At 36.4% G+C, this 16,683-nt stretch overlaps 1 protein-coding gene across 1 annotated transcript in view; it reads right to left on the bottom strand.

Annotated features, from left to right (window-relative positions):
- LOC115627192 (UNC93-like protein) overlaps window positions 1-2,644 on the bottom strand; it is a 39,325-nt gene extending 36,681 nt beyond the window's left edge. Inside the window, exon 1 of the mRNA XM_030522795.1 lies at window positions 1,768-2,644. The gene's annotated coding sequence lies outside the window, so the exon portion shown is untranslated. The remainder of the gene's footprint in view (window positions 1-1,767) is intronic.
- Window positions 2,645-16,683: the final 14,039 nt, after the last annotated feature.

Below are 16,683 nucleotides of genomic sequence, written 5' to 3'. Positions count from 1 at the left end.
AAGTTGCATTTAAAACCTTTCCTCAGCACATTAAGGAGAATATTAAAGTATAAAAGCAGACAACAGATTTATCTTATTGATCAGCGTACATTTTAAAAACAATACAATGATCGTTTATCGTCAAATTAAATATCATAGCCATGTTCATGCTGAAAAAATCTTCAAATGGTTGCATTATACTACTTTTACTTTGTTTTTAAGATACTCGTTCAAGTTATGAGTTAAATTTAAAAATCAAAAAAAAAAAAAAACAAACGATGAATTTGTAGCAAGAAGCCGCAGATGACATTTTTGTGACGAGTTTTTGAAATGTCAGAAAGATATTTAGAAACAAATGAACAAATGTGAGCATTAAAGACAATGCAAGATTTATTCTACTGTGAAGATGAAAAATAAAGCACTGGTTCATTTATTTTATGTTCTTTGGCTAATTTGTGAAGACTGAAAACAAAATATGAAGTAAAACAAGCTATTTTTTATTTTATTTTTTATTGAATTGCCAAGCTGGGCTTCTCCCTAAAATGCTTGAAAGTTATTTGTAAAAACCCTTTAAAGTTTTACGTTAGAGTCGTGAGTATGAATGAGAAGATGAAATTATTATTTCCCAACTCCCATAAGTCAAAATGTTAATTATACAAGTACTTAATACAAAATCTTTTAAATCATTTTAAAACAAGGAGTGCTGCTGTCTTAAGATCTATAGACTTTTTCGATAGCTCTCAATTAGATGTCAACTTATAAAACAATCAAACTTGTAATATTTTATAAAACATTGAAGCCTGAACGAAAATTGTATAACTAATAATTGGGTTGCTGGTAGAGATTTGATGATCGATGTGCTGAGCTTCAATTGGGGCTATCGATTACGAATAGTTCGATAGTTAGCTTTTGTTGTGGAACGTTACAACTCTGTGTGTGGCAGCTAATCACATAAGAGCCACCCACACATACTATACAAACGTGTATATGCATATATAAGTAGTAAGTACCCCTAAGGCCATATATGTGGATATAACCTACATAACAGTAATTGAGTCCGACTGACACAACTGCAGCTCTATTTACGATTTTAAATCAAATTACTTGCGACACTGTGGGTTTTTCTGTTTTTCTGTTTTTTGTCTAGATATTATTTCGGCGCAAATGCTTATGACATTGGAGCCCAATTACCGATCCACCCATCCTGTCCTGTCTCGGCCCGTACCGTCCCGTCCCCGTCTGGATGCATTGTTTTCATTTCGATTTCGTTGAAATCGTTTAATAATATTTTGCCTTTATTTATTGTTGTTAACAGGTCCGTGTACATGCAATATTTATTTATTTATTGTTTCTATGGCTATGAGCTTTTTGTTCGAGTTCGGGCTTTTGTCGTAGTCACATTATCATTATAATTATGATAGCCCTTGTTATTGTGTCATTTTGAAATTCGAGAAAGGCTATAATTTGTTACTAAAGCCGCGATTACATGTGTAAATCATCAGTAGAAGGAGGAAGGGGCTGCGATATTTGGCGCCAAGTGGGGAGGGAAATAAAACAAATTATACAAGTATTCGACAAATTACTTCTGCCACTTTTTCGCAAAATATTTCAAATGTGAACAGTGATGTAAAAGGTTCTATGTTTGTTGTCTGTTACGTAAGCTTCGCATTTGCGGTTTGCATTCTCTTCCTTCTTCCTGCCTTTAAGATACTACTGCTCTACACTCTTTAAAAACCTTCTGCCATAACATACACGTACATTTAAAAAAATCACATAATAATTACTTACCGTTAGCCGCGTTTTCTTGCAGTTGTTTATTATTATTTGGAGTTTTTTTTGTGGATGTCTAACAACTCTTAATGCTGCAGTCCGTGGTCAGTGCGCAAGCGATTGAGAGAAAGAGAGCAACTGAGTTAGAGAGTGCGAGAGAGTGTGGAAAAAACCGAAACAGGATGCGCCGCTTTGCTTTTTGCCGCTTTATAAAAACACTTCCGTCTTTTTTGTTTGTTTGTTGTGTATTTGATGCGTTTGGCTTTTGGATTTCCTCTTTTATTTGTTTATTTGACAACAAATTGGGGTTTTACAGCAAATGTGTGGTGTGGTGGTGTTAGTAGGCCTGTTCTTAGAATTTTGCTGCTGGCCGCGAGTTGACTCGAAAAAAAATCGAAAATTGGCTCGTCGATCGGGCGGGGGCGAGTAGTTTACATTTCCGTTCGAAACTTTCCAGGCAAAATAAATGAAAAAAAAAGGAATTCAGCAAATTTATTTAATTGTCTGTTTTTTTCCTTTGCTTATCGAACGACGAGGACTCGCATGCATAAAAGTATTTTATTGCTGATTTTATGTTTCTCCAAAAAAAAAAAATAATAATACGAAGATGAAGAAGTTGTTAACGTTTGCCTTTTCCTCGTCTTTTACACCGTTTTTAAATGCTTATGTTAATGTGCAACAAAGCGAGCGAAAAAAGTTTTTTATAAACTTTATTTTGTATGCGCGGAATTTTAAGTACAATTTTGTTTTATATCGGTTTTTTAGCACAGCCGAAGAGTTTTATTTTATGAAAAGTTTTTTGGGAATTGGTTAAGTTTTTTTTTTCGATTTTTGGTTAACAAAAACACGACCAACTCGAAAACGCTCTAAAACGGTATTAAAAGCCGAGACTAAAATTAACTTTGCAAGTAATTTACGACGGCTCGAGCTCGGCACGAGCGCTGCGTAGCGAACCGAACGAACGACACGAGTGCGTACGAGCAGCACAAAAGAGAGCGCGCGACTATGTGTGTGTGTGTGTGTATGTGTGTGTGATTTGGGAGTTCAGCTCACACTTTTGGCAGCAACGTTGGGGGCGGAGGGGGCGATCTTTTGGAAATTCGCGTTTCTCTTCGCAGCTGAGATGCCCTGAGATGCGGCAGAGATAACACAGGAGAGAGCAGAGCAGTGGGGAATTGGGCCCAAACAGCTGCTCGTTATCGTCGGTGTGTTGTTGGTTGTGCTCGTGTTGGCCGAGTTGCTCGTGCTTTTGGTAGAAGCGATCGACAGCGCAGCTGTGTTGTTGGCGTTCAGTTGGGGAATGATGTTGGCTTAAAACCAGCCGCCACGTAATATACGCTCAGATCCTGTTTGAACGCGGCTGACGTAGACGTAGACGTTGACGCTGCCGCTGGAGAGCGCAGAAGCTTGGACTCTGCTGCTGCGGCTGCGTCTCACTCATAATCTCTGCATCAGCAGCAGCAGTCGTAGCCGTTGTGGTGTGGGTGAGTGACTGACTGCGCTGCCAACGCCGACTGCGCAGCATCGTGTGCGTGCGTCGCTTTGAACGCGCTTCAAACTAGAGATGGGTACGAATGGTCGTCGAACATAATATACTTAATAAGAATTTGGAAAACACGTGCATGTAATTATTATATATGTATATATAATTAAATTCCTCCCATTTGTGGGTATGTATTTTATAGTTTAATAAAAAATTAATGCTATTGAGGTTTTTCTGGATTAAAATTTTTTATTGTATTGGCAAGTACTAGAGGCACGTTTATTAGTTTGTGAAAATAAATTTATTAAAAAGTACAAAAACAATTCAATGTTTAAAATAGACAATAGTGAGATAAATGGGTTTATTGCCCGATAACTCTACTTCTTTACATAAATGAAGAAAAAAATTATATTTTCTAAAGCTTTTCGATTTCAGCTTTGTTTATTATTTATATAATGTATTTAAATATTATAATAATCCTTTGCAGTTTTTTCGATTATATAAATTGAATCTTATCGATTCGTCCATCATATCGTACTGTTAGTAAAACTTACAAACTGTTTTTGACAAATGTCAGTTCTACTTTTTAATGCAAAACAACGTCGTTCATAATGCCATTAGAATTTCATATATTACATTTAGGCTCATTCTGTATGTGCGATATATATATATATATGTATATACGTACGTATGTACATTTTCCTCAATTCGGACAAATTTCTTTAAAATCTTTTCATTAATTTCTCCATATAAATATAGTTAAAATATCTAGTAGCGTTTTAAAATGCATTTCAAACATAATTTGAGGACATACTCGATTTATAAATGATAGTAACTCTTTTTATACCCTGTACCCGTAGGGTAAAAAGGGTATATTAGGTTTGTGCAAAGTATGTAACATGCAGAAGGAAGCATCTCCAACCCCATAAAGTATATATATTTTAAATCAGCATGCCGCGAGAAATCGATCTAGACATGTCCGTCCGTCCATCTGTCCGTCCGTCTGGATGAACGCAAGGATCTCAGAAACTATAAAAGCTGGAACAACCGAAGTTGGTATCCATATTCTCCTAGGTCCGAGAAGGGATGAGTTTATTTTCTTTTTTGGAAAACAAATTGGTGGTGCCCTGTGTTACGAACAACTGTCATGTCGTGTCGTGCTGGACCGAAAGAAAGCCAACTCATCTCCATCTCTACTTCGAACTCGGTTCGAACGCGTTCGACGACGCGTAGCCGACGTGTGGTACTCAAACAAAACCGCCAGTCGCCGACGTCTTGGGTTTTTGGCGTAATTCCGTCCATTTCATCTCACCAGCGGCTCAGCTTTTAGCCAATCACATGTGCGGCAATTCGAAAACTTTCATTAGAAATTTGTACGCGCAATCGCAGCTTATCAGCACATCACATTGCTGTGTGGAGCCACTCCCTCGGCATCGTTGCTGCTCCTTATTGTATTTATTCTTTTCATATTATTATCATTATTATTTTTTTTTTTTTTTGGAGGTTACGCGGTCGCTCGCAATGTCAGCGTTAGCGTCGCTTCGGCGTCAGCGTTGATGATATTTTGCATGCATTTAGCATGTCTTAATACTTCTTAAGTGCTTGTAATTGTTGTTAATTAAAAATTTGCAGAAATCAACGACTTTTGTGCGAAGTTAGGGCGCTAAGATCGCGATAGCAAAAACAGACGATGCCTGACATTCCATCCATTGATAAGCAGCGAAAATCTTTTGTGTGTGTTTGTGTGTGTGTGCCCCACAGCCTCAATTGCTTAATGATTGGCTAAATACAAACAACAAAAACGTTGGCAATCACAGCAAACAGAACGAAACAAAGAGATCAAAAGTATACACATATGTATATGTACACAGACAAACAGCTGTGTGTGTGTGTGCATTAGATTTCTTGACGTTTCATCTTATTAATTTATTAATTATTTGTTTGCTTATATTAAGCGGTCTCCATCATCTTTCGATGACTCGATCGCGTTTCGACGTCAACGGCAACATCTCCCTGTCATCGAAATTATTGCCATCATCTCGTCATCGCAACGTCACGTGCAGAGACGATGACGATGCTGATAACGTCCATTGTCTTTGCCCTAATTCATGAATTTATTGCTTAAAAACAAGCATTTGTGCGTTCTTCTTTACTTAATTCTTAGTTTGCCTTGCAAAATGTTTGTGCACTTCCACTTGCCCAGTTTTGTATTCTACATAAACCTATTTTGACTTGACGTCCATAGTAATTATCGATCGCGTTGTCGCTGCTCTTTCTAAGTTCGAATGTGTCATAAGAACTGAGCTGAACAGATCTGCAGAAAACGGGAGAGCGCCGCCGCAAACTAGACGCTTCGTGGTTTTCTGAGGCAGCTCCAAAGACAATCGCTCACCCCGAGCATCTCTGTCTCGATCTGTTGTCTTCGTCTCTGCATCATGCACGTGACTTCGTACGAAATTATGACTTGCTGCTCTTTTTTCCTGTTGTTGTCAACTATTTTGGTTGATTCTGATGCTGCTTTCTCTTATTTATTATACTATATTGTCTCTCTTTATTGCACGATAATGTGAAGCTGCGAAAGAATCAGCTCTCAACCTCTTTTATTGTGCGAAGATCGTATTTTTGTAGTTTTTTAATAATCAAGCCTGATAATTGGTTTCTTATTATTAACCAAAAAAAAATTGAATTATAATCTACATATAATCACAGTCAAAAGGGAAGTTTTAAGCTTTTTACAGATTTCTTGGAATTCAAATTAACACAAAAACGATGATTAACTTTTGAGAAGGTTGCTAATGCGATCATTCTTTCGAAGTTTTTTGAAGCAGCGACTTCTGGCAATATGGAAATGTTATACTTATTTTCTCAGTAGTGCAGAAATGTGAATGTGCCGAAGCAAAGGGAAGGATTTGCAATACCAGGCGAGAAGACTGGTCTTTCTAGTTCGTCATCTCAGAAAATATCTACCAGATATTTGAGGTCTGGAATTGTATGGAATGAATTGTAGTTGGATTTATATTTCAAGCTGCCAAGGCTTTTCCATTCCATTGCGATAGATTGAGGATTCTATATTGGAAAGAATGAGCAATATATGTTATGCCTCACGTGTCTGGAGAGAAATGGTGATATATTGCACACAAATCATCACATGTGCTAATGTTGGATTAATAGGTTATTTAATAGGTTTTGATGATTTAATCAACCAGCTAACCTCTCTAGGTGCTAGACGAGGCATTAATGAACCCGGCTGGCCACCTGCTTCGACTGCGACGCCACGCCACGCCACACTAACTTGACTCTAATTGCTTGACTTGGCTTGAATAATACTCGTACTTGGCTTGTGCAATTATTTCACAGACAACCGTCCCGTGTCTATGCGACACCCGCAACATTATAACATATATGTGTAAGCATATCTCGAAGCATTGCATCATTATTATTATTATCGGCTACTAATCGATAGAGACAGCAGCAATCTGGCCAGCAACATGAGCAGGGCAGCTCGACATTGCAAATGGAGATCGGGACAAGTTAATCAAATGTGGAACAACGCGACTGTCTGTTGCATAATTTCAAAAGTCAAAACTCTTAACGCCAGCAATGACTGCGCAAATATCAAAGAATTGTCAGCGCGATGAGATGTGGAAAAATAAAAAAACATAAACATAACGACAGAGTCAGAGACAGAGAGAAAACCCTGCAGTTTAACTGTGGTTTCAGTTTAAAATAAAAAGCATCGGATAACCACCAAATAACTGCAATACAACAGCAATTTCTAATAACAAAGTAAGTATATAATTTATGCTAAATTTGCAGTTAGTTGTAGGAAACTATAATTTAAGAAGGTAATGAAATAATTGTGCACAATTATTTTACAAGGACTGAAAATACTAATACTTGTAATAATACTAGTAGCAGCAATAATTATTTGTACTTAAAAAAGCAAACAACAAATTGTATCTATAGAAGTATTCCTCAAAAATACAAATGTTTGCCGGCAGTAATTAAGTTTTAAGTTGAGATTTTTACAAACCAAGAGCTGAGATTTTCGAAAGACCAGTGCTTTAGACTATACCAAAAATTGATCGATTTATATCGAAACATCTAAGAAACTAGTATAGCCTATTACCCTTTGGCTACAGAGTATTAAAACATTTAAGACAATCGAAAGATATCGAGCAATGAATATATACTTATACTTATATACTTATAGCAGTTACTTAATTTTAAATTGTCTGCTTTTCTTAAAAATTGTTGCTTTGGAAATCAGTTCAGTGTTTTCTTGTATTATTTCACTGCATTTTAACCCCAATAATGGGTTGAATTTCCTAAAAACTAATGCGCTTGTAATTTATTTTGACATGCGCTTAGCGAGTTCTGTCCACTTTGTCCCAAAAATGGAAAAGGCATTGATTTTTGAATTTCTGAAAAACTACTGCTTTTACAAACATTATTCCGATTTTATGGTTTCTTGTAAGCTTTGACTACAATTTAGCACCAAGAATGAATTCAATATTTCAAAAAATCACTGCATTAGTAACTCAATTTTATTCCCATCGGGTAAGTAATTTCCGATAATATTAATAGTACATGAAAAAGTGGAACATTAGGGAACATAAAAAACGCGCACAAAACGCGCCCAAGTCGCAAGCAGGTTGTGCTATATTTTGATTGCTTTAATTATGCCCAAACGCATTAACTGCGGCATAATGATATTCAAATCAACACTGACTGACTAAATAATATAATATTTGAGTATGTATGCGTGTGTGTGTGTGTGTATCTGTATCTGTGAGATACATTTCAACTGGCATCGCGGGCACAAATGCAAATCATTTTACGAGCTTGTAAATTTACGCTTCTTAGTAAAGGCGGCAGCAGCTGTTGTTGTTGTTGTTTATCACTACTACTGTTACTGTTACTGCTGCTGCTGTTGCTAGTTGTTGTTGTTGCTGTTGTTGTTCTTACTAATGGTAGCCGCAGTGCGAGGCGAGCTCGTTATTCTCACACGTACTTTTGTGTTTTATTTGTCTCTTATGTAACGCAGCTGGTAACTGCAAATATATAAAAAAAAAGAAGAAGAAGAAGAAAGAAAAGCAACGTATCTATTCACATACTCTATAGATAAATAGTATGGGTGAATAGGAAAGGAAAAATAACATGCTTATAGTATATTGTGGGCCAACTATCATTTAGGCTAAAGAGCCACCCACGCGATGTTGTCTCATTCTTTCTCCTTCTCTCTTCCTCTCCCTCTCTCTCTCTCTCTCTCTCTCTCTCTCTCTCTCTCTGTCTGTCTGTCTCTGTGCCTGTCCATGCTTGTGATATTCTGAGACACATGCGACTGTTTACCTTAGCACCTAACTACCGCACTTGAATTTTTAATAACCTTTTCAAGTTCACTGTTATATGCACACACACGAGTACATAGATACAAACGCACATACATATACATATATATATATATATATATATATATATATATATATATATATATATATATATACCCAATGCTGAGGCTTGGCAGCAACGGCAACTAGACGGCCTATCAATCAGTCAGCATACTTGTAGCATACTCGTATGCCAGTTAGTTGGCATATAGAGCGTCACATCGAAATGCGTGCCATTTACAGTTACAGCCAGTTACTCGAACTCGGATTCGAAATCGAACTCAGGCTTGGACTCGGACTTGGCCACGCAAATAAATAATTAAGCAATCAAACAAGCTCAACACTCAGTAGATGCCATCATCTATCATCATCGATCTTTATTGTCAAATATTGTTAATGCTATTATTGCTCTGTGAAATACCCGACTGTACTATAATTGATGCCACTATCGATTGAAGGTAGTTGAAAAAGTTAATCCACAAAATTAGTCCCTCTTCTTCTTCAACTTTAGTCCAAAATAAAGTTGTAAAGCGGTTATGTTGAGACAACTTTATGAGAGGCTAGCTAAAAGTAATATAATCTAACATCCTCAATAAGCAAAAAATATTATCCAATAAGTGTGATGCTTCCCAATTTCTCTTTTTAGATGGCACCTACTAATTCAGACAAACCGAGACGAGTTGATTCCATCATCTATAGTCATCTATCATTTCCGATCTTCATTGTCAAATGTTGTAAATATTTTTATTGTTTAATTCTTCTGTAACTTGAATTCACAAAATTAAACAGTAAAGCTTTTATGTTTAATAATCTTTATGTAAGGCTCGTTAGAGGTATCGTTAATAATAATAATAACATCTAATAAGCAAAAAGAATTACCCAATAAGTGAATGATTCTTCACAATTTATAGATAGAAGATACAACAGACTGTTTAATCGAAAAAAGGTCCTACCTCTATGCGTGACAATATCATATAAAAATTAATATATATCCTGTATGTGTAGCGGGGCGATGATGGCAACTACAACTGGATGCGTCCCGTATACCAAATTGTTGTCGTCCTGTCAAGTTTTGGGGCTTTCATTTCGATTGCCAGTCCCTCAGCTAGCAATTGGTAATATCCAATCAGCGGGCCAGAAATCTAGATAATCGTTTTTCATCCAATACTGACATTTCTCTAAGTAATTAAGTCGCTATCTGAAAGAAGGTGTGTTAAAAATATCTCCACCTGTATGGACATTCTTATGTACATGCGAGTTTATTGAATAGTCGAGTCAGCCAATAACATTGTGCAATGCTTTTGTTTGTGCTTAATAGTATATTTTGATAATTAAATCAATTAATGCTGTGTGTAGGAAATTTTAAAGCTCTTGAGCTGTCTGGAGTCTCATGTCAATTAACACTTGATGCCCAGACCCTCTCAACCGATGCAGGCCGGGCGCAGTTGGTTTAAACAAACGACAACAAGTCACAAAAAGCAAAAAAAAATAAAATTATGAAGAGCAGTAGCGGCTTGAAATGGGAATCTGTAAGAGTTGTGCAAGTCATGGGCGTTCTCAAGGTCATCCCAAAATTCATATTGGATCAATCAACTAACTGTGTCTGGGTGCTACAAGAAGGGATATTTATTATAAAGAATTTTGCTCGACTTGTATCAAAAATAAACATTAGAAATCACTATTTCTGGCAGAAGCTGAACCTGAATTTGAAATCGACCAACTGGTTCAGAGCCCACAGACATCCCATACGAGTAATAAACTTCATTAATTCGAAATCAATTATTGAATTGGGCTTAATTACCTTTTTTTGTTAATGTATTTATGGCATTATTGTTGCAAAAAATATAAAAATGTGTAAATGAAGTGATTTTGAGCAATTTGTTAATATTTTCAGGAGCTATTTATACACATTTTTACAAACCAGATAACGTTTACAAACCATGTTTATTAAAAATAAATGAGGCCAAGCAAAAAACATATATGTTATTAGAAACTTCATTCAAGTTCTTCTCAAGTAATACATATTTGTATGAAAATTATTTGTCTTGTCTTGCTTAAATTGCTTTCCCCTCGAATTCGAATTTAATAATACAAAATATTTCTTCTTATTATTAAAATTATTATTTAAAATGAAATGAAAAGAAAAGGTTTAATTTTGTTATTTTCTGTTTTTTTTTTTTTTTTGTACTGTAAGTTACCTGATATTTCATCAAAAAGCATTTTATGTTCCTTCATGTCATTTCCGTTTTCGTATTTATTTTGGAGGAATTCCAAATCTGTGGCTATCTGAATTTCAAGTTCTTTGATTAATGAAGATTTCAAGGCGAGAAAATGCTCCAGATACTGCAGCAGATACTGCAGCATTGGCTTCGCCACTACATTTGTATCTCGTCAAAAGAGGCTTTGGGATTAATTCAAAGATGATGTAACAGTTATTTTTATAAAGAACTGCCGCCTTCAGAATACAAAAACTATTTTTAGAAAACTTTAAAATGACTTCCAAAACTGATAGCATTAGTGTAACAAAAATATACAAGTATATGCCACAATTGACATTTAAATTGATAGCTAATTGAATAAACTTTGGTGCATAACTTGACACGATAGTGAAAAGAAAATAAATAATAATTTCCCTTGTTATATACTTATGCTTTAAGTGGTCCTTCAATTGAAGAACGAAAACTTGAGCTGCAACCTATTTTCAAAGGACAGGTATTTGAATCGGATTTAAAACTTTAGCCACCTTATGGATTTGATTTGATTGGGCGTACAATTGCTTGCTATTTTGAGGCGTTTCGCGTACCTACAACGAGTGGTGCTGTCTAAGCCTAAGCTTACACAAACAGAGTCAAGCCAGATAGCCAGCCCGCAGACAGCAGACAGCACCCAGCAGCTGTACCCCTCGCCCACAGGTGCCCCCTTCCCCATTTAAAAACCGGCAAGCGGCCAACAGAAAGCAACGGACGCCGTTGCGGCCGCCGTCGTCGCCGTCGTCGTCGCTGTCTACGCCGAGCAGCTTAAAACCGATTAAGGCCGGTTCAAACTAGAATTGCCATCGAACGTCGATGCGTTGTTGTTTTATTGAGCGATTTGTTTGCTTGTCTGAGTGTGTATTGAATATCATAAGAAGACCGCTATACGGCTATAAATACCTAGTGACGAAACCAAAAGTATTGAAATCTGTCAGTGCTAGTCACTTCTTGTTTTTACCGAAAAGTGGAAATGATTTGTCCATTTTTCAGATCCCCTCACTGTTTTATCAAAAACTTTGAAGAAATATAAAAAGTAAATAACAAAATTCGAATAAAAAAGGGAGCATATATCATGTGGTGAACAACTGTAGTCTTAAAACACTTCCTCAGTTATCAGCGTTTTCGAATGATGTACCAAGAACTTGTTAATAAAAAAAACCAAAGCCCATATAAAGGGTATATTTATTTTATCCCTTCGTATCATAAAACTAAAAAAGCATATGAACATTATTATAATGCACATAAAAATCAGCGTTTTTTTTATCGACAAATATCAAATTATACTTTAATCCAAATGCTATTAGTTATCTGTTAGTTAAGTAACATCGCGATAAGCACTATAAGCGAGCTGCCCTCCCCAATGACTATACAGGCCAGCAACATGACAGCTTGGCAACATGACAGCTTGGCAACATGACAGCTTGGCAACATGACAGCTTGGCAACATGTTGCTAGCAACATGTCAAATAAGCCTGAAGAGAACGGCAATATATACATAAGTATGTCTTAAACCTGAAGGATTCGTCAGAACGGTTTACTTATATGTACACCTAATTCTGTTTTTACACGGTTTTGATTTAACACGGTTTGAAAACTAAAAATTGTATATATGGTTGCAAATAAGCCAACGTTATTCCATTTAGCACGGTTTTTTCTGGAACCAATCTACCGTGTAAAAATAGAATTAGATGTAATCGATAAATCCGATAAGTATTAGAACATCTTGTAATCGAAACATTTCTGAAAATTGTGAGAAAAGAGCATTTAAAAAAATGTTTACTAATATCTTTCAATTATTGTTCACCAGAACCTATTCATGAGTATGCACCGTTTGGTAAAATCTCTCTTAAACTTCTGTTAAATCTGAAAAGCGAACGCTTTGAGCGGCTGCTTGACATTTTGTTTCTTAGTGGCAATTTCTTTTTTGGGAAAATTAGAAAAATAACTGGGGACTGAGGGCTCCCTCTTCGTTGAGTATCGTGATGACCGCATTATCTACTCTACTGCCATACGCCTGGCATCGTAAAAGGAATATCGCTATTTTCGAAAGTTCTGGAAACTTATGCATCAAATGGTTTATGCATTATTCTGTATACTTCTCTATATTTTAAACAAGACAGTACCCCTTAAGGAGATCATAGCTAAACACATATCTAAAGCGATGCCTCTCATTAGTAAGGGGTTTTTTTTTAAAGAAATCGAATCGATTTGAATGTAACGAAATGTTTTGCGACTTCGTCACTTGTTAAGGCTGCTGTTTCTGGCTTACTAATAAATGCGGCAGACGGGATTGCCAATGCTGTGGCTGTAAGCGGCGGCAGCGACAATGGCGTCTGTTGATTTAATGGCGCAGTTTGGCCGCCTCTTGTACATAAGTCGTTGCCGTCTGCGTCTGCGTTTGCGTTTGCCTCTGGCTCTGGCTCTGACTCTGACTCTGGCAAAGAGCAGAGTCAAAGAAAAGCAACAAAACAATCGCCAAGTCGGCGGCTGCTGCTGTTGTTGTTGTTTTTGTTGTTGTTGTTGTTAATCAGCTGCATGAGGCGCACACGCATTCTTCCATTTACAACAACATCATAATTTTTGTTCTTTGGCTTTACAGCAAACGGGCACTTGACCGGCGCATAACTCATACGCCAGCGTGTCCCAAATGGAGGTTACAAGCTGTAAAGCAACAATAAACAACCACAACCACAACAATAAAAAGTAAAATGCGATGCAATCTATAAATAAATTTTGTTGCTCGTGCGGCTGCTGTTGTTGTTGTTGTTGTGTTTGTTGGCGCTGCACTTTTGGCAAGCAGCCAAGCTTGTTGCGTCTGCACTTGTTGTGGCTGTTGTTGTTGTTGTTGTTGTTTTTGTTGTTGTTGTTGTATCTTTTATGCACGCAAAGAAGGTTAAGAGTGTCAGGCGAGCCCCACAGTCGCAGCAGCAGTCTGAGCTCAAGCTTCGGGCCCGGGTCGGAGCCCGATGCCAGGTAGTGGCCAAAGCTAAGTGTTTAAGCGTTGACACCAACATTTATTGCAGTGGTTTGCTATTTAAAAAAAAAAAGACGACTACAGTGCTAGCTCTTTAGAGTGAGCCATTATCAGTAAATACAAATATCACTTTCTAGTGGCGCCACATAAGTACTACATATTGATTAGTTAGTTAGTTAGTTAGATCTTTTCATGGACTTCCCCCAAAATTGAATGACACTCAAAAAAATATACTTGTAGAAGCCGAAGAAATTAACACTGTGTTTGTGACTCAAAATTGGTCCGAATTTAACATTTAAACGACATCTTTAAGGAGTCCAAAAAAAGTCAAACCCTTTTTGAATATTGTTGATAAAACGCGCTGTTTCCAAAACGATCCTGAAAAGTGGCGAATAGAAGCACCCCGGATAAAGGTGATAAGAGAAGTCAAAAGTGAGAACAATGTTGATTTATTTCGACGATTCGATAGGGGTTATTTAGCGAGAATTCATTTCATTATTTTAAAGCTGCTGCCTCATCGATCAACATTTATAACTAATTTTTTGTTGTTGACAAAAGTGCGCATCAACTACTCCCTATATTGGCCTGATTTGGCCATATTTTCCCATGAAACGAAAGCGATATAGGGATGTCGAAGCCATTCGAAAGGCATCCTGGCAGACGATCTAAAACACTCGTCCAAAATGTTGCTTGATAGTGAAAATCGGTGTTGAAATATAATTCCTTGGTATAGAAGCAACTTACTTTACCAAAATAACAACTAAGTGTTCTTCTTTGTGTGTTTTTATTTAGGCAGCTCCTTTAAATTGGAAAAGTGACTTTCAAACTTTACTCTCTATCTGCCCATTTAGAGAACATTTAAAGGCACTATGGCTATATGAAAAAATGAAAAAAGAGTCAGAGTCCGGTGTTGTCTACCGAAGAATATTTGTATTTTGATATTTATTTTGATACTTTTATTAAAATGTGAATTTTGTTATATATATTTTAGATTGTTAAATATATAATCTTTATTTTGTTATGCTTATAATAAATAAAATATTTTAATATTCTTAAAATAGGTAACGGCATATTGATTTTTAAAACTGCATTGAATACGTTTATTTTTAAGTAAGTATAACTTAGTTCATTACAATTTATGAGCACGATGACAGCTTATTTTGATTTATAAACATTTTTGATTTAAAACATTTCTGTTAATTTTCTCCCTAACATGAGCCTCATTTTGGATGAAAATTTAATTATTTAAAATCCGATTTGGATTTGTTTTGAAAGAGACATTGATGTTTTCCTTTCGACCTACCTCTCCACATAAGTACTTAGCACTAGTCTTGTGTGCTGCTCAATAAATAGTGAAATTAGTTTAATTGGGCAGAGACTTCACTGTACTTTGAGCTGCATGCCAAGTGTGGAAACGTCAGTTTATTTTATTTGTTTCTTGTGATATGCTTGTGTTTGCGTTTTTGCCAGCAATGATGGTCAGGGACGTACATTAACCAGCTTAAAAGCTGCAACAAAAACAGCGCACAGCACTTGAGTTTGTGGTCTCCATTTTCTGTTATTTATAGTATTCTTCTTCGTTTTTTTACTTTTCGACAATCCGGGGTTTGCATAAACAGCAGTGGGGGCAGTGCGACACTGCCAGATATTGTCAAACTGTCGTACAAGGCAAACAATTACATAAACTTTTATGCAAGTCTCTCTCAGTGTGTGTGTGTGCGTGTGTGCGTGTGTGTGTGTGTGTGTGTGTGTGTGGTTGTATTTGCACTGTAGATGAGCTCAGCTTGCTTTTGTGGCTTCACATAGTATGCCAGTTGATGGCCGATCAGCTAAGCGGCCACAATCGAGAAACAAAAAAAAAACGAGCAAGAAAACAAAACACGTGCTGCACATTCCTGTCAATGAAAAGAATGAGCTGAGATGCTACGATCCTTTTACAAATAAAGTAACAGATCTGAGGATCTGATTGTGAAGAGACTGCTGTTAAGAAGGACCTACATCTAAATGAAATGTGAATCAATTGACTGGGAGGTCATTGATTTCCTTTTGATTTAAATTTGATTTCAGCTCCATGTTTTTTTTTCGTCTTCTATACCTTGTAAAAGGGTAGAGTATTACTGGCTGATTAATTTCAGTCATCCTTCCATACCAAGATTAATGTAAAAATGATTCCGCTGTTAGAGACTGAATATAAGTAGGCTTCTACTGTTTTCGTTCTTTTATCCGCCTGTCTGTATGATCGACTAAATCTAAATTTATCAGCTAGTGATACAACAAGTTCAAGTTTTTTTCGGTTTGATTTTCATTTGTCCATCCTTTTAAATTGCATTTCATATATAAATAGTCGTTGTCATGTAAGTGGATGTACGTGTATGAGCACATCTTTGCAGAAAAAGTTGGAAGTGCCAATTAAATCCTAGATCAATGTTTAGTGTTAACAGTAAAATCAAATATTTACACAAAGATTTTGGATATCAATAAAGTAAATGTGGCTTTCAAACAGTCACAATGGACTTGCACGTTTTGGAATAATCTGCTTTGAGAGCGCATTTATTTCATTAAGAACTGAATATGAGTTGCTCACATCATCGGTAGTCGGCACTTATTTGACTGAATTGCAGAGACCAAAAAATATATACTATATACTATATATTCAAGTTGTAAGCTGCATCCGTTTTAATTATAGTATTGCAAAAAATGTAAATACAAAATCATCGTAAGGGGCAAGCGAAAGCAGAATTGTCAACATTGTGGCAAAAGCCCAGGGTCGGAAGGCTTTTTGTTTCTGTTTGCTGGTTTTTGATTATTGTTATTATTATTATTTTAATTTGCTTT

This window comes from Scaptodrosophila lebanonensis, unplaced genomic scaffold (assembly GCF_003285725.1).
Source record: "Scaptodrosophila lebanonensis strain 11010-0011.00,11010-0021.00 unplaced genomic scaffold, SlebRS2 tig00000092-arrow-pilon, whole genome shotgun sequence".
Taxonomy (NCBI): Eukaryota; Metazoa; Arthropoda; class Insecta; order Diptera; family Drosophilidae; genus Scaptodrosophila; species Scaptodrosophila lebanonensis.
Note: the sequence above shows the minus strand (reverse complement) of the source record. Positions and strands in the feature narration are given on the sequence as shown.